Source organism: Misgurnus anguillicaudatus, chromosome 8 (assembly GCF_027580225.2).
Source record: "Misgurnus anguillicaudatus chromosome 8, ASM2758022v2, whole genome shotgun sequence".
In the NCBI taxonomy this organism is placed as follows: Eukaryota; Metazoa; Chordata; class Actinopteri; order Cypriniformes; family Cobitidae; genus Misgurnus; species Misgurnus anguillicaudatus.
Window position 1 is genome coordinate 15814513 of NC_073344.2, and position 22806 is coordinate 15837318.

Here is a 22806-nt window from a genome sequence, read left to right on the forward strand (position 1 = left end):
AATATATTGATTTACAATTTCTAAGACACTTTTTCTCACTTACATCATTTAAAAGCTGACATTCCAAGCATTATGTAGACATTTATCTTTTGTTTCTATGACAAGTATTCGTTAAGTTACAGATTATTTTTCTGACGCGTTTGAGAAAGGACTTCACTGAGGGAGAGAGAACAAAACGCGCATCATGTTTATTTTCTTAATATTGCGAAAAGCACAACATTCTGTTTTTATTGGGAGCGGACAGAAAAAAGTAGACACTTTAACGTTTTAAATGATGTATAAATCATATCTGTATGTCCAAAATCAGCAGAGTTGTTTAAGTCTCTTTGCGGAGTGAATGAAAAATAAAGAGCTTGCGGAGTGTTAAACACATTTCTACAACATGACTGCATACAGCACACAGTTTGATCTTTTTCTGCCTCACTGTCTATTCTGTTTTAAGTTTATTGAAAAAGAGGAATGTGGACATCCCTCACTGTTTGTTTTGGTCAGTCATGCTTAAATGATTGATCAGGTGTAGGATCACAAAGATGAGAAGAGGAACAGCGCACACCATAAAATGGATTCTCTTTCCACCATCACAAATATATTTTTTTACAGCTGTAAATACTACTTGTGTTAGCATATATGGAGTTCTGCCATATGCTCTGGACAGAACAAATTTTTAGTTCTTTATCGGATTCTGCTTTGATATGTAAATGGATGTCGTATGTAGTTATGGTATAATGTAGAGGGTGTCAAAGGTCAGCTTGCTCTCCATCCCTCCTCATGGTTGTTGTCATCTGTAATTGCTTTATAATTAGTCATTCTTAAAAAGAACACTTGCAAAAGTCCACTCCAGCCAGTTTGTTATCAAGAGGAGGACTTTTGTCAAATTGAAGCATGTGAGCGTTCCCATACGTGCATGCGCTGTTTCTGTGTCTATACACTCTAGCTTTGGTTCAAAAACAGATGACCTCCAAACCATTGTGTAGTAGTAATTTAAAGCGATACTCCAGCCAAATATCAAAATTACCCCATGATTTGCTCACCCTCAAGCAATCCAAGATACATATGTCCGTCGTCTTTCAGACCGGCGCATTTGGAGTTGTATTAGTAAATGTCCTCACTTTTCACTTCCTCACTTTTGTATAATGGGAGAAAATCTTGATCATGGAGCTTTTGAGCTCAGAAAAGTGCATCCAGCCTTCGCGGGGGTGGTCCGCATGACTCCAAGGGGTTGGTGGGGGTATTTTGCGGGTGATCGTTGCAATATTGTAAAAAAATCTACATATTTTAAAGGGGACATTTCACAAAACTTTTTTAGATGTCAAATCAATATTTGGTGTCCGCAGAGTACATAAGTGAAGTTTAACTCATAACACCATATAGATAATTTATTATAGCATGTTAAAATTGTCACTTAGGTTGTCACTAGGTTGTTCTTTTTCACATTTTTCAGGTTGATAGAAGCACTGGGGACACAATTATAGCACTTAAACATGGAAAAAGTCAGATTTTCATGATATGTCCCCTTTTAAATGTATAAACTATAATAACTAGCTTCCGGTAACGGCGCCATCTTGGACGATTCACTAGAGTCACTACACTAAAACTCTTGGCTGAATATCGTGAGTCCAAGATGGCGCCATTGGTTTTCTTACAAAATTGCATTGATTACCCGCAAAAAACCTTTATTAACCCTTTGGAGACATGTGGATTACCTATGTGAAAAATGAATGCACTTCTCTGGGGTTTAAAGTCAGAAGTTGTTGCCTGATCCCTGTTTTCTACCATTATAAAGCTTGAAAGAGCAATGACATTTACTAAAATAACTCTAAATGTGTTAATTTGAAAGATGATGAATATATGTTGGATTGGTTAGTAAACCATGGGGGAGTTTTGAAATTCGGCTGGAGCATCCCTCTAGCATAGGGCTCAGGGCTGGTTTGTTTTAACCCAAAATTATGAGATGTTTGTATAAACAAATATAAACATTTTTCTGAGTTAAGTTAACCCAACAGATTTTTTTTTTTTTTTTTTTTTTTTTGAGTGTAAAGTTAAAAAAGCCAGCTACTACTTTACGGCTATTTACCATTGTTTCATTACAAAAATAAAACAAAGTTACTGTAGTTAAACAGTAAATTACCCATGGTTTTCCTATAATAATTATATTTTAACCATGTTTTTGTAGAAAAACCATGCAAATGGTAATCAATATACAACAAAAAACGTGGTTAATTTTTTTAAAGGCTGTGTCCCGGGGAGAGGTTTTATAGAGTTTCCCTTCAGTTCACTGTTTGAGCTAAAATAATGTTAGCATTATAGATGGTTTAAAATTCACAACATTTGGCCAATAACATTTTAAATTATTACCCATATGTTCTGTTTTTCCATTCTGGTTGCTTCGATTTTTCCGCATAGGACACTTTGGACCCTCCTGACTTCCAATCTAAAATTCCAAATGTTTCTGTTTGGTCAGCAAAGTATAATGGCAATTTATAGTGTACATGGTTTGACCTTCTTTCCCTTGTATTTGCTGAAGGTCTGCAATGGCTTGAGGGAGTTCCAGTCCTACCATATTTTCTGTGCTTGCAAGAAGAGTCTTTTCTGCTTTTGCAATCCCAGGTATTTTTATAATCCATCATTGTATTCTCTCTTGTCTACTTGCACCTTAGTGGGCCAGATGTCAGCAACACCATGCTCATTATATTACTGCAGAGCGAATCAAATTACCTTTGGCCTTCGGATGAGTCCAGACCATTAGAGTGGAGATACAGCGGGGCCGGCGAGGATGAAAGTGGGTGTCTTGGGTTTTGTACCCATCGCACGTGCTGGTGAAGCTCTCGGAGGTGGTCGTGCTGACGGTGGAAACCGCGCGGGGGGCTTCATTATCTCAGACTGAAGCTTCTTCTGACCGGTCTTTGTAATGGTCCTTAAAAAAAACACACTAGTTAGAGGGCAGTCAATTAAGAATAAAGCATTTTATCATTTTAATTGAAGACATTATTTTTTGTTTGTTTAGAATTGCAATTGTATTTTTGTGTAATATAGTTGTTTTGGCATGTCTGTGCTTTGTTGTCTATTTTTGCTTGTGTTTAAATGGATAGTTCACCCAAAATGAAAACTCTCATTTTGTTACAAACCTGTATAAATTCTTTGTTCTAATACAAAGAAAGATATTTTATAACCAAACCGTTCGTGGACCCCATTCACTTACATAGTATTCTTTTTACATAATATGGAAGTGAATAGGGTCCACGAATGGTTTGGTTACAGACATTTCTCAAAATATCTTCATTTATATTCATCAGAACACAGAAATTTATACAGGTTCATAACAACATGAGAGTGAGTAAATGATGACAGAATTTTTGGGTGAACTATCCCTTTAAATATGAGTGCATAGTTTTACTGTACGCTATGGCACTTTATGGTTTCTTATTTTGCATTTTTGCTGTCAGAGACCTTGTTGATGTACAAATGTTCTCATTGGTTTATTACATTTAATTTCAGTAAGCCATTGTACATTTGTGATTTTTATTGCCTTGTCTACGGCTGGCCACAAGACTAACTTGACTGTCTCCTCTGCTCCCCAAACCTAAGCAAAAAAAAAAAAAAAACCTCAAACAAAAAACCCACAAAAATCTCAATTATTAAGCAGCCTACTGTGTAAAAGTGTACAGTCGCTTGTGATTTACAGGCGGCTCTCAGTATCGTTGGCTGAAAGTGATCCGAGGAAAGCAATCGTAACTGTGTCATCAAGATCTGACTATATTAAACCGCCAAAGCCCTTAATGCTAAAATGTTGCAACTGCTACTTGCAAGAATTTTCTTTGGTTTCAGATTACTAAAAACATTCCTCTGTGATAGTTGTAAAACAGATTTATTTAACTGTACACATGTTTGACACAAAGACATACAGTTTCCTTGTGTAGTAAATGTTTAAGCTTCTTCATGTATAGAAAATAAGAAACATTTATAAAAGTATCTTATCTCAGTCTTATCACTTTGTCCTAAATTTGAGCACACTTGGGGGGGGGGTCTGTTCTGCAAAATGTCATAGCTCTTTGATTTAAAGTGGGCTTGTAATTCAAAACTTTTCACAAGACCATTTACGTGTACAGTTGGAAAGGCTTCAAAAACTTTAAATCCCTGCTTTTGATGAAGTCATTTATCAAGTCTTTGACCGTTTGGCAGGCAGTGTTCTGCACTGGCCGGTTTATAAATTATAGCTTATTTCTTTTGAACATATATTTGTGTGTTTTTCAGTTCTCATCAGTGGGTTTTATTGCATCAATCAAGAGGACTTGTAATAGTTTCTGACTTCTGCATAAATCTGAATTTTTGCAGCTAACTTTGTTCTTCATACAAAACTTCTCATTTAGATGTAAATATACAACTTACAGATGCTTATTTTGAATATGTTTTTATTTCAAATTTCACGTACAAATTGATAAAACGTTTTGAGTACATACGAAGAGCCAAGATGCAAAACCTTTTATGTGTGTCTGACATGTTTTCTTGTAAATAAACATTTTTTATCAGACTTTTAATGGATTCTGTATTTCCATAGACTGTAAAAAATATGGACGTAGATTTGGTGACGTTTGTGAAGAGCTTTTTTGAAGCCAATAGTTGGCGGGGCCTGCCGTCGCCAGCTTAGCGGCGGGTCAACGTTGAGGTGCCTGGTTGTTGAAACCACGCCCACCTAGCTCAACATTATTGACAACAGTGGCAGTTCGCCTGCCACTCAAATGGCCACACCCTTTGTTATACAAAACTTTAAGGCTTAATATAATTTTAATGGATGAATTACATAAAAAAAGTTGTTATTAAAGGAAAAATTTGCTATTTAAACCAAAAACACTTTTTGTAACAGGATGTAAATATTTAATTCTGTAAATTTGGGCATTTTGGAGCTTTTGGAGCCAGCCGGAAGGCCTGAGGTCAGGATTTAGCAGATTTGAAGCGAAAGTATTTGATGGACGTATAATACCTGCCGAGATATATATCATTATCTCATTAACAGTGTTGGAGAAAGTTACTTTTAAAAGTAATGCATTACAATATAAAGTTACTCCCAAAAAAGTAACTAATTGTGTTACTTAGTTACTTTTCATGCAAAGTAATGCTTACGTTACTTTTATAGTTACTTTTGCGTTACTTTTTATTGGCAGGGGCTTGATTTCTTTCAGGCCTTGCAGGCGTTTTTTATGACTGAAAAGTTCTGCATAGAAATTGCATCTCTCATCACAAAAATGTCGAGCTCTCGTCTGCCATCTCTGTTTCCGACTCAAAATATTCCCACACAGTCGTGTATGCATAATGAGTTAATAATGTGACTATGTTTAGTTTAATTTAGTAAATCATTTTTTTAAATCAAATTCATTAAACTAAAAAAGTAACTTGCATTACTTTTTTGAAAAAGTAACTCAAATATTAATGTGTACATTTAAAAAGTAATGTGTTACTTTACTCGTTACTTTAGAAAAGTAATATTTTTACATAATGCGCGTTACTTGTAATGTGTTACCCCTAACACTGCTCATTAATGTTTAAGGCTTTTGCATCTGCGCACCTCATCACTGTCAGATTAAACTCTTGGAAATAAAAGTACAAAAGCTGTCACTGGAGTGCACACTTTCAAAAAGTACACCTTTGTAGCTACCTAAAGGGTTCATATCGGTACCTCAAACAAAGGTATATATCTGTACCTAAATGGTACACATTAGGACCAAATTAAAGGGTATTTCCCTAGTGACAGCTTTTGTACTTTTATTTGTGACAGTGTAAAGACATACAACAGGCAGTGATGGCTCGGTAATTTGTTTGCACAAATCATTTTAACTGTTAACACATCTGTCCTTTTCCCAACCACAGCCTTTCTTTCAACATTCATTCTAGGACTGTGACATTAAACACACCCAGTGTCAGAATTCACATCTGTCTCAGACAAGTTTAGTGCCATCTCTCAGTTAGAAATTGATAAATGCGAACCAACCTCAGTAACTTCTTGCGTTCTGACTGTTAACATGAGCCTTTCAGCATTGTGAAGCATGTCTTTAACCTTGTTTAGCCTTTTGGAATCAGGAATAATCTTCTGTGACAGGAGATTAATGGCACCATCGCGCTAGTTTTTACTAAGACCATTGGGGAGGTAAGAGAGAGGAAAATGAAGGGGAGGAGGAAGGTCTGCAGTCTGTCATCGTGCCATACTAGGATGAGTTTGGGTGAAAGGGCTTCACGAAAACATTATAGAAGAGTCGAGACGTATGGATTTTTGCTCTTCCGCTCACCCCCCTCTATGTGTTTGCTCTCGGTAATCTGTCATGCTGTCATTTACTGAGGGTAGAGATGTCTGACCCACTGGCACACAGAGATAAAATTGGGAAATGGACGTTAGGCGTTTTTCTATTCAGGTTCTTAAAAAAATTTAATTCATTTTTTCTTCTCACTATAGTTTATTTAACCTTATTTATTTTAACTATAGATGACTTTATTGAATTAAATGTAAAGTTTATTTTAAAAAGCGTTCTTTAAATACGAAAAACAGTGCTTTCTTGAACACTTCACTGATTGGATTATAGAAATTGCCTCCATACCTTCATTAAACATTCCTTACTATGTATGCCAGAAGCGCTGCTAGCGTCATCTTCTGCCCAGGTGTGGGAATTCGTTCAGCGGAAGTGCACTCAGTAATGTCTACAATGTTTTCCGACACTACCAAAATATCTTCCCCCTCAAATAATGCAGTGTAGAAGGGGGTACGGTGTCATTTCAGACACGGCCTGTTTGACGGTTGTTGCTAGAAGGGATACAGCTACGGCCATAATCTCGTGAAATCTCGCCGGATGAGCGCTGTTTTCATCCTAATCCTACCCCAAGACTATCCCTAAACCCAGCATTTCACGGGATTAGGCCGTAGCTGTAGCCTGTGTAGCAGAACCGCGGTTTTTCATCCTAATCCTACCCACCGACCTAACCCTAAATCCAAATCATCTCGCGAGATTTGACCGTAGCTTTATCCCCTCTAGCTTTTGACCGGCCCGTACCGGTACTACTTTCACGTCTCTCGTATCACTCCGCGGTGCGAGGTCTATCGCTTTTGTACCTACGCAAAATAAAATAGTTGGCTGATGTCATCCGTACTCTTGGCTTCTGTATCTGTGGGTTATTTTCAGTGGACTTGACGTTTGAATGTTGAATATAAATCTTTCAGTCACCAGACAAACAGGTACCGGTAAGAAACATGTTTGCTATCTAGTCTATTCTCAATTTTACTTGCTGTAAATGATCCTACCAAAGTAGAGCTGCTATTTAACATGATACCTTGATATTTACTTGCTAAAGCCAATTGTCACTTTTACTATACTTTTCAAGCTCTCTCCAAAGCACAAGGATTAAAACCAAAGAAAACAATATTTACATATATAATATAACATATTTATCAAGCCTTAAAATTAATTAAACAATTAGACCAAATGATTTTATGACATCATACTAACACATTAATATTTCCAAAAATACCCCCTTCAAGTAATTTTAAGGCTAAATTTATAATAATTTTTTCTTTGATTTTAAGCCTTGTGCTATGAAGAGAACTTTTTGTAATGTAAATTTATGCTAGTTTGGGCTAAAAAGATGGAGAGTTTAATGAGTTTGAATATTAAAACTAATGTCAAACGTAAAACCAACTTTACCGCAAGACGAAACTAATTCTAATAGCTTTACTTTGAAGCATGGAGACTAGAATAACACCAACTCAAAAATCCTTAGCAACCATAGCAAACACCTGACAGTGTGGCTGCCAGCACCATGTACATTTCCTTAGGGAAACCTAAAATCTTGTTCCATTAAAGATGTGTGCACATTAGCTTATGTCTATTAGTTTGTATGTATTCTGAAAGTGGTAATGCCCTGGAGGTTAACCCCAGATGGTAGCATTTCTTCCACAGCTCCAAACAGCTGCTCAATCGTTTTGCAATACCGTGGTGTGACGACTGACTAATGGCAAAGCCCCATCAGTGTGCATGGATACGCAAGTGTGTATGTGTACAACTGAATGATGGCTGAGACGCGGGGCCTCACTGTTGCATTAAAAGGTAATGCCTAACCACAGCGGGCCCCTAAATGTGCAGTGAATCAAGGAAGTGTTGAAAAGGGCTTACAACACTCGCTCACTAAACTTAGGCAACGTCTCGTAATTAGCTTCAGACCATTGCCTAAACTTTACATATAAGAAATTTGACCGCAGTTTGTTTGTATGGAATGGTTAAACATTTGCTCCCTCCCAGTCTGCATTAAAGGAAGCGTATTACATTGCCTGAACCTACCTGGTGGTAAATGATGAGCTATATCTGGTTAAGTGTAGATCCAGATCGGTGGTGTTAACTGTTCTTCAGGGGCTGTATGAGTATTAGTTCAGAAATGGGATTTGTTGTATTGGCTGAAGTGTTTTGATCAAGTTTAGTTTGAGTTTTTCTCAAACTTGAAACTTTTTAATATTACCCAAAATGAGATTTAGAGGGTTTGATAATTATATTTCTCTCTGTGTGTGTGCGTGTGTTGCAGTTTTCCTCAGAAGCGAAAAAAGTATGATTTTGAATTTTGAGTTTTATTATATTGCTGCAATTATTATTTTTCATCTGGTTTGAATATAATATAATACTTACCTTTCATAGGAAACACCTACTTTCTCCTGATAATCTTTCTAAATCCTCATTAAAAGATTACTTTTCTTTAAAATAACATTATTTTAGTACTGAATAGCAAAAAATCATCTAAGTTTAAGTTTTAAGTTTTGAGAAATAAATCTACAGCTTTATTTTACAATATTATTAGCTTGTCTGTTGGATCGGACCACTCGAGCCAGGCTTCTCTCCCCAAGTGCATCAATGAGCCTTTGCCGCCCATGACCCTGTCGCTGGTTTACCGCTTTTCTTTCCTTGGACCACTTTTTCCTGCTTCCGTTACTAACACATCAACTACACTTGTCCTCAAAGTTAATGTGTTAGAAGCAAGAAAAATGGGCAAGCGTAAAGATCTAAGTGACTTTGACAAGGGCCCAGTTGTAATGGCTAGACGACTGGGTCAGAGCATCTCCAAAACTGCAGCTCTTGTGGGGTGTTCCCAGTCAGCGGTGGTCAGTAAGTACCTATCAAAAGTGGTCCAAGGAAGAAAAAGTGGTGAACCAGCAACGGGGTCATGGGCGGCCAAGGCTCACTGATGCACGTGGGGAGCGAAGGCTGGGCTGTGTGGTCCGATCCAACACACGAGCTACTGTAGCTGAAGCTGCTGAAAAAGTGAATGCTGGTTCTGATAGAAAGGTCTTTGGGGCTGTTTTGGTAGCCTACACAATATTTGGCAGGTGGCTGATTGGTGTATATGCCAAAAGTTTGAATTCAGGTGTTTCAATCACTTCCAGTGAAATTAACTCTTAATGCTTCATCATTCCAAGACATTTTGGACAATTTCATGCTTCCAATTTTGTGGGAAGTCGTAATTTTTGTTATTTTTAGACCAAAATGTATTTTCGAAGCTTCAACAAATTGTAACTGACCCACTGATGTCACTTGGACTACTTTTATGATGTTTTTATTACCTTTCTGGACACGGACAGTATAGACGGTTTCAGCAGTAACACATAAACAAGCGGCTGTCGCGGTCCGCACGTAACTTCCGGTAAACTCTGCTAATAATAAATTACCACAAAGTACTTTAAACGTAGTTTATTTATATAACAAGCAAAAAACAACAACACATAGATTACCTAGGAAACCAAAACATTTGTTATTTTCGACGAGGCATTTGTTCAAGAGACCTGTTTAGCAACTAGTCAGACCATTAAAAAAACGAAACCGGAAGTAAAGTTCGGATCCAGACGTGTATCACGTGCGTCCGATGAAACCGTCTATACCGTACATGGATTTTCAATGGAAGGTCCGAAAGCATTGGGACTAAATATAAAACATCTTAAACTGTGTTTCCGAAAAGGAACAGAGGTCTTACAAGTTTGGAACGACATGACGGTGTGTCATTAATGACATTATTTTCATTTTTGGGTGAACTATCCCTTTAACTGGCAGAGCATTTTGTTTGCAATGCAAAGTCATGGGTTTGATTGATCCCAGAGATCAGATCACACATACACTGTAAAAAATTATTTGTTGGTTCAACTTAAAAAAGTTAATTACCTGGTTGCCTTAAAGGCGCTCTAAGCGAATCTGTGCGACGTCACTTTTTGTTGATGTTTGAACTGTTTCCAAACAAACGGAGCTTAGCTAACTCCTCCCCCTCCCTCTTCCTTCCGTGCTTTCATGAACGCGACCAACCCCCACCCCAAAATACTTCTTGTCGTTTATTGGCTGGAACGCTTTGTTTTGTTTCGTGGTGCTAGGTTTGGCCACTGTGTTGTTATTGCCGTTTGTGGAGCCTGGGCGGTCTACAGAGATCACGGTTTTTTACAGTTTGATCAGCAGTCAGGTAGCAAGCAGATAGTGAGGAGATGTTTGCTGTATGTAACAAAAAAATGTTTTATGGTCTAAAACGCGTGAATTCGCTTAGAGTTAAATTAACTTACTTTTTTAAGTTGAACCAAATTTTTTTACAGTGTATTGATAAGATGTTTAACTTGAATGCTCCTTTGTATAAATGTGCCAGATTCATTAATGTAAATGTAATGCCAGCATACATGGTATCTACCTATATTTGTATATATTTGTCTCATATGCACAAGTGCGTCACTAAAACTAATACAGTAAATTGCCATTGCAACATACAGTTGGGATACGGAGGTTTTAAAACCTATGTTTACTTTCGTAAGACACAGTTAAAATTAGTGCATGTATGTTCACTCTTCTCGTATTACTTATTTTCTTAATTGTTGTCATAGTGAGAAGCCATTAAAAGCCTATTATAGTTTCTCAGCTTCTCTCCTGGGGTTGAAAGGCCGGCGTGCAATTTTAGCACGAGAATGCAGACTCTTACGCATGCCATTAAAGTGATATACAGTAACTATTACCCTCTATTTAGGAAGACCCCTGTAGAGAGGAGTGCAAGATCACCATGTTTACCCTTGTTAGGCTTTGTAACCTCTTTTGCTTATACAGTATTTTTTAAATACTGTTTTGCCTGAGGGATAAACACTTAAAGTTAAAATATTCTAGCATGAGGTGAAAGTGATCTCCTCTAGACACACAAGGACACTCTAATTGTGAGCTTTTCTTGGTATAGGAGATAATCTATGTTATTTCAGTCACCTTATATCTTAATAGTGCTCGATTCTTTTCCTTTATGGCCCCATACAAGAGCTCCCTTACCCCTGCAGGATATGCTTTAGGTTTTCTTAATGGACTCGTCTCTTAAACACATTTAACATGCAGTCAATTGTTTATGTAAAGTTTGGTGTCAGGTTGCTCTTTCAGAGGCATTGTGCGCCCACCTTGGCCGACAGGAAGGGATACGCTGATGTAACAGTGCTATGCCTTGGTAAAGTGTATGGGAATTTGATCACAATGCATGAAGCTTTGTGTAGTTAACAAATAGTTTACCCCACAATGATTTTTTTGCATGTATTTTCCTTTTCTGAATAAATAATTAAATGTAGATTTTTTTATGACTTGTTGGCTTGGTTTCACAGACAGGGCTTAGATTAAGCCAGGAGTAAGTCTTAGTTAAATAACATTGCTGGTGTGCATCTTGAGACAAAACAATGGCACTGATATATTTTAAGATTTCTCAGTGCAAGTTATTTTCAGTTAAGACACCTCAACACTTTGGGACTAAGCTTAAGCCTCATCTGTGAAAACTTAGTGTTTAAATGTACTGCAATGAGGATTAGTTTTTGGCTGTCCATAGTGCCAGAGAGGAATGCATTGCTTGCCATTCATGCATTAGGTCAATGTAACAGAGTTTAAAAAAGGTCAATGGGTTTTCTCGCCTATAATGTGTCTAGACAGGGATTTTTTTAAAAAATACACATCTTAGATATACACATATAGGTTTGCATTAGGTACTATTGATAAGTAACAAAATAAAGTGGGTAACTAAATAAAGCAGAAACACTTAATTTAACATATTTTAAAAGGATAGTTCACCCAAAAATTAAAATTCTGTCATTTACTCATCCTCGTGTTGTACTAAACCTGTAAGAATTTCTTTATTTTGTTTAACACAAAAAATATATTTTTATAAATAACGGTAAGCACACAGTTGACGGTACCCATTATCTCCCAAAGTTTTTTTCTACTATGGAAATCAGTGTGAATAAATGATGAACACATTTTCAATTTTGGATGAACTATCCAACATTTACATCAGCATTTATTTTCACACTGCTTTGCAGTCGAGCAAATTTATATAATAATCACTGGTTAACTAACATATGCATTTGTTTATTGGTTATTCTGGATCACAAAACCAGTTATAAGGGTACATTTTTTAAAGCTGATCATCTAAAAGTTGATTAAATAAGCTTTCCATAGATGTATGGTTTGTTACGGTACATTTACACGGGGCGTAAGCGTTAACGCTACCCAATGGGTGACGTCAAGCGTTGGCGAACTGAATTGTGGATTCGTCGGCGCCACGTCACTGCCGTTGCTCACGGCAGAAGTTGAACAGTTCACAACTTTTAAAGCGACAATGTGTGCGTCAGCCAATCAGATCGCCTCTTGCAAATAATCTAGGCAGAGCCAGCCAATTACGTTTATGGAAGACTGGAGCATGTGTTGCCGCCACTGTGGTTGGCGGTTGGCCACGCTTCAGACAAGCCTTCCGTCAAGCGTTAACGCTTTTGCCCTATGTGAATGTACCGTGAGGATAGGGCAAGGTATATGGCCGAGATATAACTATTTGAAAATCTGGAATCTATTGGTGCAAAAAATCTAAATATTTAGAAAATTGCATTTAAAGTTGTCCAAATTAAGTCCTTAGCACTGCATTTACTCACAAAAGTAAAAGTTTAGATATGTTTACAGTAGGAAATTTACAAAACTTTACATAATATGCGCTCTGTGATGATTATGCCCGCGACCAATAGAAACGGCAAGCGCAAAAGCAAAGTGGAAAAATTAAAAGCTTGTACTGTTTGTGTTGGAATTCCCGGAGCTGTACAATACAAGTTTACCCTCCTATAGATACGTCGGAAGAAAATCTGTGTCATGAAAACACAAGTTGGCCTGTCAGGTGTGTTTTAAGTCAGGTAGATTGTTTTAGGTAGGCAGCTTAAGTTACGTAAAATGGAGACGGGCAACAGCAGCGTTTGTATTCCTCCTCCACTACTTAAGCCAAATAAAAATACTTATGTATAATTTATAGTAATCCTTCTGAAAGTTTTGAAAACTCCACCTACATATAGCTTGGCTTCGCTAAACCCAGCAGCAAGCGCAGCGCACACCATGTCCTTTGTGAAAGCCTCATTAGACATTTTGTGGTCCAAGGTCACATGTAAAAAGCTATTTGCAGTTAATTCTAGTGAAACCATAATCCACATTGGATTGTTGTCATGTTTCATCAGCATATTACAGTTCTCCTCTACGTGCTATATCTTTCGTGCCATAATCCATCTGAAATTTACTGCTGTCAGCCCTCATATGTAAAAAAAAACACTGGCAGTTATTTAAAAGATCACACTATTAATCATCGCAAATGGGGCATGATAACGGCAATTAAAGGCACACGAAGCAACACACTCTCTAAGAATCTCTTTAGTCAAGTTTTTATCCGTTCCAACTTTACAAAGCCTCTCTGAAAGGACATGCTGTACACCACAAGATAGACATAAGACCATAATACGACATATGATGGGAGTAAATTATTTCACTTATAAGGAATTGCACTAGATGTCTGCTGAAACAACAGCCCAAGGCTTTGGGAAAGAATAGCGAATAGAGTTCTTTCTTCTTACCATCACAAACTGATGCCTTTGCTTTTCTTTTGTACACTGAAAGAAACATTATTCTCTTAATTGTTCTTCTATGTGTTTCCTGTGTATTGTCGCTATAGTAACATAAAGACCAATGATAAGCCAGAGATGATGTGTATGTTTCCCTTCATAGACTTGAATTGTTTTTGTTCTGTAGTAACAAAAATAGGTATTGAACAGATATTAGCTGAAATTGTTTATAATTTATGAATAATTCATTTGAGGATTTTGTTATATTTCCCGCCGTCTCTCATAAGGTAAACACATTAATGAATAACACTTGTAAACCTGTTGGTTTATATAATGACAGCCAGCCTTGACGAACAGTAAATATCTCATTTCCTTATTCCTAATCATGTTTGATGAGTGTTTGTGTACTCAATAGCTCAACAACCCCAAAACTTGGTAGAGCATTGCGTTAGCAACACAAAGGTTATGAGTTAGATCCTTGAATCACACCGACAAAAACCCCCACAAATGTAAATGTAGTCTTAGTTAATTTAAGTTAATAGTTAATAAGTAAATAAATCTATTTATATATGTTATTTGTGATTTTCACAAAGGTTTCACAAAATGCCTTCCAGGAAAATTTTCTTCTAAAAATATGTAAACATACAAATATATCAAATAAAAAACAGACCCTCTGTTTCCAAACAAACAATAAACAAACAAAACAGGAAAAAAATGTTTCATCCTATCTATATATTTTTTCTCTGCTTATAAACTCTATAATATATTTTTTAGCAAAAAGCACCTAAAGGAAAATTCTTGGTCGAAGCCGAAAAAAATGAAACACTCAGCCAAATACCAAACAACCAAACATTTTTTTTTTCATTTTCCTATTTATTTTTAGAAGTTCACAATGTCCTTTTTAATTTTTTTTACTTTTGATTTATTTTAATAATTAAATTGTTAACTTATGCAGCACTGTACATGTTGAGCAGGGAGTGAGATGGCGGCAAAGTTTACAGGTGCATGACAGAGGAAAAAGCGGTCTAACAAAAAGCTTTCGTTAATAAACGTTTGTCATTTGTAGGACTTTATTGGTTCTAGGAAGTTTTTATTACATACTGCAGTTGCTCTTCGTCATTCCTCTTCTCATCTGTGACATGAGATGAAGAGCTTAAGTCTCTCGTTCTCCATGCTTGTGCATTCAGCAGACAAATACCCGGATTGCCGTCGCCGTGTTTTTCTCATACGCTGCATGGTGTTCAAGATGTCTTGATTTTAAATGATAAAGGAAACTTGTAGTGCTGTATGTTTTCACGTCTTTCTCCCAAACTTTAAAATGCTTACCAACATGTTTGCTGCATTTGCACGCCTCTCACTCTGCGCTGGTTGCTATTTGATTGCGTCATCAAACACCTCATTGTTCAGTAAAATTTATTTGGTCTTTTCACTTGTTTGGCCGAACACCAATTTTTTTTTGCTATTTTCAGACAAATAATTTCGGTTGCTGAACGCTCAGTACATCCGTATTGTACAATATAGCACAAATTACAACATCGCCTTGTTTGCTTGATGGTGCACAAAGGTAAGCTAATCTTGCATTTAGCAATGACGCTGATAGTGACGATTCCCTCTGACCAATCTGTGATCTGCAGTGTTTTTACAAAGTGGAAGCCCCCCCCAAAAGTTAGTAGTACTTGACAATGGAAATCCCATAGTTATCAACCACTAGTGAAAAGCACGTTAATAGAACCCTTTAAAATGACGTAAAGAAGCTTTCAACACATTTAAATGACTCTGAAATGTTGGTTTGTCTGATTGACTAGCACAAGCTGCAAGTGCCGCTGACCTCATCTGGATCAGCATGAGTAACGCACAAGACGATAAATGGAACGAGGTCAAACTCTCTCTCTCTCTTTCTGTTAACGTACGTGTGTGTTCTGGACTGTGGGAATGGGAGTGTGTGTGTCAGGACCGTGATGGATCAGGGAGAGGAGGTGTCGTTGGGGTCAAAAGAGAGTAATGACCCCACTTTTCCTGCTTGGGTGCTGACCTCCCAGCGAGTGCTGGAAACCTGAACCGGGCATTGTCGTCAAACAGTGAGAGAAAGTGGACTCTGGAGGCCACCCTGACCGAGTGCCACACGTTTGGCTTTCATTCTGGAGATCTGTTCTGTGTGTCAAGTGTGGTGCCTGTGGTCCGACATGTAATTGATGCTGGGGTATTAAATGCGGCTTTACGGTTAAACTTCACACCATATTGCATGTCAATTTCACAAACTACTTGCTTTGACCTTGTGATCAAGTCTGTCTCGTGCACTGCCCCATCCGTATTGGATCAACTTAAAAAATTACTTAAATAAGTAATACATAAAAATGTAACCAATTGAAGTAAGTTAATCCACTTTTTTTCATTTTTCAGTGATACTGGTACCAAGAGGGCATATAAGCACCTCAAAGGTACATATTGGTACCAAATGTATACATAGGACCTTTTCAAGGCTACTGCCCCAGTGACTTCATGGGAGCATTTTTGATCATATTTCTGACAGTGTAGCATTGACTTTTGTTAGCATTTGGGAACTAGCTGCCAGCGCCATCAGGAAATCCAAATAAACTTTTAGATGTATGCGGAAAACAGAAGTTCAGCTCGTGATGATGAGGATTGAAGTATCCTGTATCAGGCTTTCTCTGGATGTTAAACCTTTCTTCGTCTTGACCCTGTCGTGTTCACGGATAATAATAGACAGTTTTCCGAGCTTGATTGATTGATTTGGGTGTTCGGATTTTGTTACACAACAGTTTCTCACCTACTGTTTTTCTGATCGCAGTTTTTGAGACTGCCCAGCTGCCCCGGTATAAATCTCCAACAGAAATCTGATCTGGCATTAGCAGGGGCAGCACGAAGCTGTGGGCACACACACCCGTTTCTTCATTTTAGGCATGATAGACATCATCATCAGCTATATGCTTTCAGCTTACTTTTATTTACTTTATTGCTCTTCCATTGTCTGCTTCAGACTTCAGACTTACTATATACTAGTTGTCTCTGCAAATGTTGACTTGAAGTCGACATGAATTTGGTGTTGTATTTACATTTTTAAATCACATCGATCCCATTGTGCTTGATTCGTCTCTACAGAGCAACATTTGGCTAAAGCTGTACCTTTAAAAATTTCCTATTGTGTACCATTTAGTTACAGATATATCAGTCTGATCTCAAGAGAATTTGTACATATTTTACGAGTTGGTTAATTCGTATGAATTCATACGAAGTTAATCATGCAAAATCGTACGATTCTCATGAAAAAACAACAAAACCGAACCCCTAACCAAGCACGTACCCCCAACTTCACAGGGGTCAAAGCAATTCGTACCAAAACTTACGAATGTGGTCGTATGAATTGATACGAATTAGCCAACTTGTAAAATATGTACGAATTCTTGTGAGATAGCATTGGATATATACATGCAAGGTACCAATACATGCCTTTGCGGGACTAATATGCATTATGTGAAGTTTTTGCAATCCCCAGTGACAGCTTTTGTAGCTTTTCATTTGAATGTGTGAGTGTGGACTATGTAACTATCCATCCAATGAAAGACGTTTTTTTGAAACTGCCTTTATCCTATTCATTTGTTTGTTGTCAATATATGCGAAAGCATGTTTAAAATTTTGTATTTATGACAAAAAGGCCATTTCATCGAACACGTTTTGCTTTGTAAGCCACCACTTTTTATTATTACGGTATAATAATACCTGCGCTGTTTGAATATGAATCCTATCAGGTGTAATCTGCATGAATAAGTGCGTTCTGACATGGGCGCCAGAAATTGCTCTGCACTTCACGGCAATTTATGTGTCAACTGTCATTGTTTCACATGAACGACGCTGAGGGTACTAATTACCGTTATCATCTTTCCTGATGCCTAAATTATATTTCTTTGAAAAGACTGTTGTAGGTTACAGGCAAGGTCTATACTGTCATCATAATACCTGTTTGATAGCCTACTGGAGTATGTTAATGTAAATATTACAGTATAATGTACAGAAATCTTTAAAGCAGCTGAGACATGTCATTTTACACTATTGTAAGCAAGATTTTAAAGGTGCGTGTCCTGGGTTATCATGTCGAAGCCACAGACAGAGTATAATATTTACTCGTATGTGGAAGCTTACCAACCACAACATTAATCCAGACCATCACGAAGTGAGACAGTACATATCCACACACATTCTTCTCACATCAAAACACTAATGCACCTTTGTTTTTATAGCCTGTTCTTTGTTTATGGGGTATGTACGTGATAAATGTGACAGATGATTTATTAGTGAAAAAATGTAGGGCTCTTAATTCCTATTGAATATTGAACTTCTGCTCATAGACAGCTTCATTTTGAGAGATTGCTTACAGAGAGTTCACCTAAAAATGAACATTTTGCCATCATTTATTCATCCCTATAACATTACAAAGTGTATAATTTCTTTGTTCTTCTTTGTTCTTCCATAGTAGGAAAAGTACTGTGAAAGTCAGTGGTGCTCCAAAACTGTTTGGTTACAAACATTGTTCAAAATATTTTCCTTTGTGTTGAGCAGAACAAAGAATTTTATGGGTCAATGAAGTGACAATAATTATTTTGTGTCCGTACATGGTTCAATTTACGGAGCCCCTAAGGTGACAATGGAGTAAAAAAAATCTAAAGTTTAGTTTCATGTGCTCACGTGAAACTTTCGCGTGCTCACGTGAAACTTTCGTGTGCTCATGTGAAACTCAGAGTGCTCACGTGAAAAAGTTTTGTTTCGCGTGCGCACATGAAACTATCACTTTCACGTGCGTACACGAAACTAAACTTTATTTAATTTTTTCTCCATGTCCCCTTAGGGGCTCCGTATCAACTACATGTAAAATGGTTAAAATTTCAAAATAAATTCTCTTTTTTTGAGGACCAAGTCTAACATTTCTGTTTTTATTTCATTTTTTTACATACATTTTTACATCATTTGTCAAAGATTATTTAGAAAACAGAGCTGTTTTCAGCATATTTCAGGAAAATATTAAATTATTAAATATTTAGAAATACTAATAAAATTATATTTTAAAATTATTTTTTATGATTACGCTTACATGTCATCAAGGTGTATAAAATATTTAATATTTCTTATTCTTTGGCGTGATTGGCGGTTAGCCGGTTACACCATTTGACATTTTCAGGTTCATTCAGTCTTAACTTTCATAAAAATGGTGCAAATGTAATTTTTTATTGCATAAAATTAACATAAATACACTATGTGCATTGAAATTAACCTAATGCATGCTTTTAAAACAAGTAAAAAGATTTTTAAAAAGCCGTTTTTGTCACTGACCCTTATACAGATTTGTAACATTTCAGGATGAATAAATGATGACCTGAACTATCCCTTTTAACATATGAACGGAATTGAGATGAATCATATGGGCAAAAACTTCCAGGGTCTTTTTAATTTCTAAAGGGACCCCAGTCATCTACGGTACCAGAATACTATACAAGTTTTGTGAAATGCGCAACTGTGTAGCAAGCAACATGCTATAAGTCAACATCCTGGCAACCACCCAAAATGTCTCATGTTAGCTAATGCATTAACTAATGTTAATAAACACAACTTTATTAAAAAGTGTTACAAGAACCTTTCAGGGTCCTTAAGAGTGTAAAATACAAAAATCTAGTAATTGGGACTGCAAACATTTTGTTATCATCTGTGTCCACATAGTTGCAAATATTCAAAATGTACATTTCAGGAAGGTTTGTATCAGACAGTCCGTGCCAGTTAGATAATGCAGCTCAATAAATATCCACAGTCTCCCCTTGTGCAGAACAGAGAGCGCTTTCCTTACAGACTGTTCCTTCTTTATTCCTGACAGACATTTGGAAGATTGCTTTTGCATTAATGCCTCATTACTCATCACAGGTGTGTGTGCGTGTGTGTACGCTTGCTCTGTCTGTCTGTCCGTCTGTTGGCGTCTCATTAGCGTTCACGTTGACAGATGCGATAGGGCTTTTAATATATTCCACCCACTCTGTCACCACCCAAGGTCAACTACTGGGCAGTATAAGACACTGGGACTTGACAGAAGGTTGTAAGAGAGACACAGATAAACACATTAAAAAATCTGCTCTCAGTGTCCCTCTATATTAACTGCGCTGAATATAGCCCTGCTCATACAGTACAGTACAACAGCACATGTCTGTCTCCTGTACTGTCTGTACCCCCTGTTTGTTGTCTTTTTTTTGTTATATATACTGTATACTGTTACTACTTTTTTGGGGAAAGGAAAAGGCATAATAATAATTAACATAAATATAATTGGTCCATTGATGTTAACTGACTGCAGGAAATAATTGCGTTTTTAAATAATAAATAAAGTCCAAACTCTAATCTATAGTTTAATAACAGATAAAATGTCTTGTTAATTTGATGTCAATGTATAAATGACAGATCATTCTTGAATACAGGGTAATTTATCTAAAGCAAAGAGGCTTATATGACCCTGAGGGGTTTATTTTGTAATAATGACTGGCTAACTGTACGTTATTGTGCTCATACATGGATGGTTACCAAATAAATAAGCAAATGGACATGAAAAATTGGGGTTTAAATTATTCATTTTTGTAAGAAGCAAGAGGCCACGGCGTGATGCCAGAAATGTAAAACTATCACAGCTATGTAGCAAATACACAAATATATGCTTATAAAATAATAATGGAATAATAAATGGTGTAAATAATATAATACTTTAAAATATAATAATAATATAAATAGTGCTGGGCAAAGATTAATCGCGATTAATCACATACAAAATTAAATGGATTTGTAGCATAATATACAAGTGTGTGCTGTGTGTAATTATTATGTATATATATTAGGGCTGTCAATAGATTAAAAAAATTAATCTAGATTAATCGCATGATTTCATGAGTTAACTGCTATTAATCGCACATTTTTATCCATTCTAAATGTACCCTAATTTAAAACTTTTCAGGTTTTTAATATTCTAATCATATATACATATATAGATGCTTTATGCAAATGTATGTTAACAACAGCCTGTTTACATTTTAACAGAATCACCAGCCATTGTTTTGTATATGAATTTTCCTTTCAGAAGATTTTTCTTTCTCCATTTTTGTTTGCTGCTGCATCATTTGTGACCTGTGCTGGCAAGTTGAGTCGGAATTAGCAAATTTTAAAAAAATAGTTGTTCATATTTTGACATTTTCTATTAAAACATAGAACAATGCATGATTTGTTGAAATATAACAAAATATGACAGAACTACACGTGTTTGAAGTTGAAAGAGTCAAATTACCACAAACATTTCCACATCCATACATTATATTACCACATCAATACCTTAAAATCACTGGTAAAACTAATAGATTTAGCACACACAAAGCAAAAACATTATCAATGTATGTTCAACTTTTTTTCCTTTTGTTTGATTGACATTGAGAGAGACTGCTTAAAATCTAAGTGATCTAATATAATGTTACACATCAGATAGTTTTACCCAACAGTTAACCAAACATTTACTTAAAACATAACAGATTATAGAGCCTACCTGCGTGAATTCTTATCAAAACAGATATTTGTAAAACTGTAATTTTGTGTAGATGTCTATATATCCGGGTCGCGCACTCGCCTTTTACTCATTTAGAGAGAGTCACATTTGTCTGCGTCTCTGTTCATTCAACTATGGGCTGGACCAAGGGTCAAACAGAAATTGCGTGTTGCGTTAATCTCCGTTAATAAAATTAGTGGCGTTAAAATGAATTTGCGTTAACGCGTTGTTAACGCGTTAATTTTGACAGCCCTAATATATATATATATATATATATGTTCTGAAATGTATATATGTATGTGAGTGTGTTTAATATACATAATAATTACACACAGTAACAACATACATATATTATGGTAAAATGAACTTTTATTTTGTATGCGATTAATCGTGATTAATCTTTGCACAGCACTAAATATAAATAATATTATACATAATACTGTATAGAAACATTGAAAATTTGTCTTTGAATGTTTCTTGGGGGGGGGGGTTTAAAGCTATTTCGTGCATTCTGACTTATTAACCCATTCGCTGCCAGCCTTTTTTTACAAAAGTTTCACAAAATGCATTCTACAAAAAAATTCTTCTTATATAAACACAAATATATCAAATGAAAGAACAGACCCTCTGTTTTTAAACAAACAATAAACTAACAAACAAAACGGGGAAAAACTTTCATCTCTTAAACTCTTAAATATGGGTATTTTTCTTTAAAAATAAAATGTATTTGGCAAAAACCTGAAATAATTGCATTTTTGTGGCAGTTTTTTATAATTGGCCATCTAGTGCATAATCACGGTATTACAGATTAACATAAAACCTCATCAGGAACACGTTTTTTTCATGCAAATGTTTTCTCTTAATTGACGAGAAAACTCATCAATGTCGGGGAAAGAGTAAACACTGTTTAAGAGTTGGTTTCCTCATGCTAAACATAGGCAAAGCATCACAAAAGCTGATGGACGTTAGTACGTAGTATTTCTGTGCCGAATGCACTTCGTCAGGGTTCGTACAAGTTTGGAAAGTTTTTTCGAACATGAAAGATTCATAAGTAACAATCTTGCTTTATTTCTTTTATGGGCAATTTCAGTGCAGGAAGTACAGTGGAAGTCCTTATATGGGCACTTTAACTGAAATAGCGCAAGCACACACCAACCAAGAGCTGACACGATATCAACGTCACCAAAAAGTGTGGTGTTTTTGTTCAGCTTCCCAGAGAACCCAGCCTTATGGAAACAATGGATATAGTTTGTTTATTCAGGGGTAGCAGCGGAGTTGTGCGTGTGTGTTTGTTTAACGCTGGATTTCGTTGAAATGTGGCGGTCCCAACCGGGTCATGAGTCACAGGCGGTAA

At 36.4% G+C, this 22806-nt stretch overlaps 1 long non-coding RNA gene across 2 annotated transcripts in view; it reads right to left on the reverse strand.

Moving 5' to 3' along the window:
- LOC129450992 (uncharacterized) overlaps window positions 1-6877 on the reverse strand; it is a 31269-nt gene extending 24392 nt beyond the window's left edge. Inside the window, exons 1-2 of one of the 2 annotated variants that reach the window (XR_008646531.2) lie at window positions 6585-6795; window positions 2716-2914 (exon numbers count right to left, since the gene is read on the reverse strand). This is a non-coding gene — a long non-coding RNA (uncharacterized lncRNA). Of the gene's footprint in view, window positions 1-2065; window positions 2915-6584 lie in introns of those variants that run through there. The other variant, XR_012370751.1, reaches the window with a different exon arrangement.
- Between the last annotated feature and the right edge of the window lie 15929 nt (window positions 6878-22806).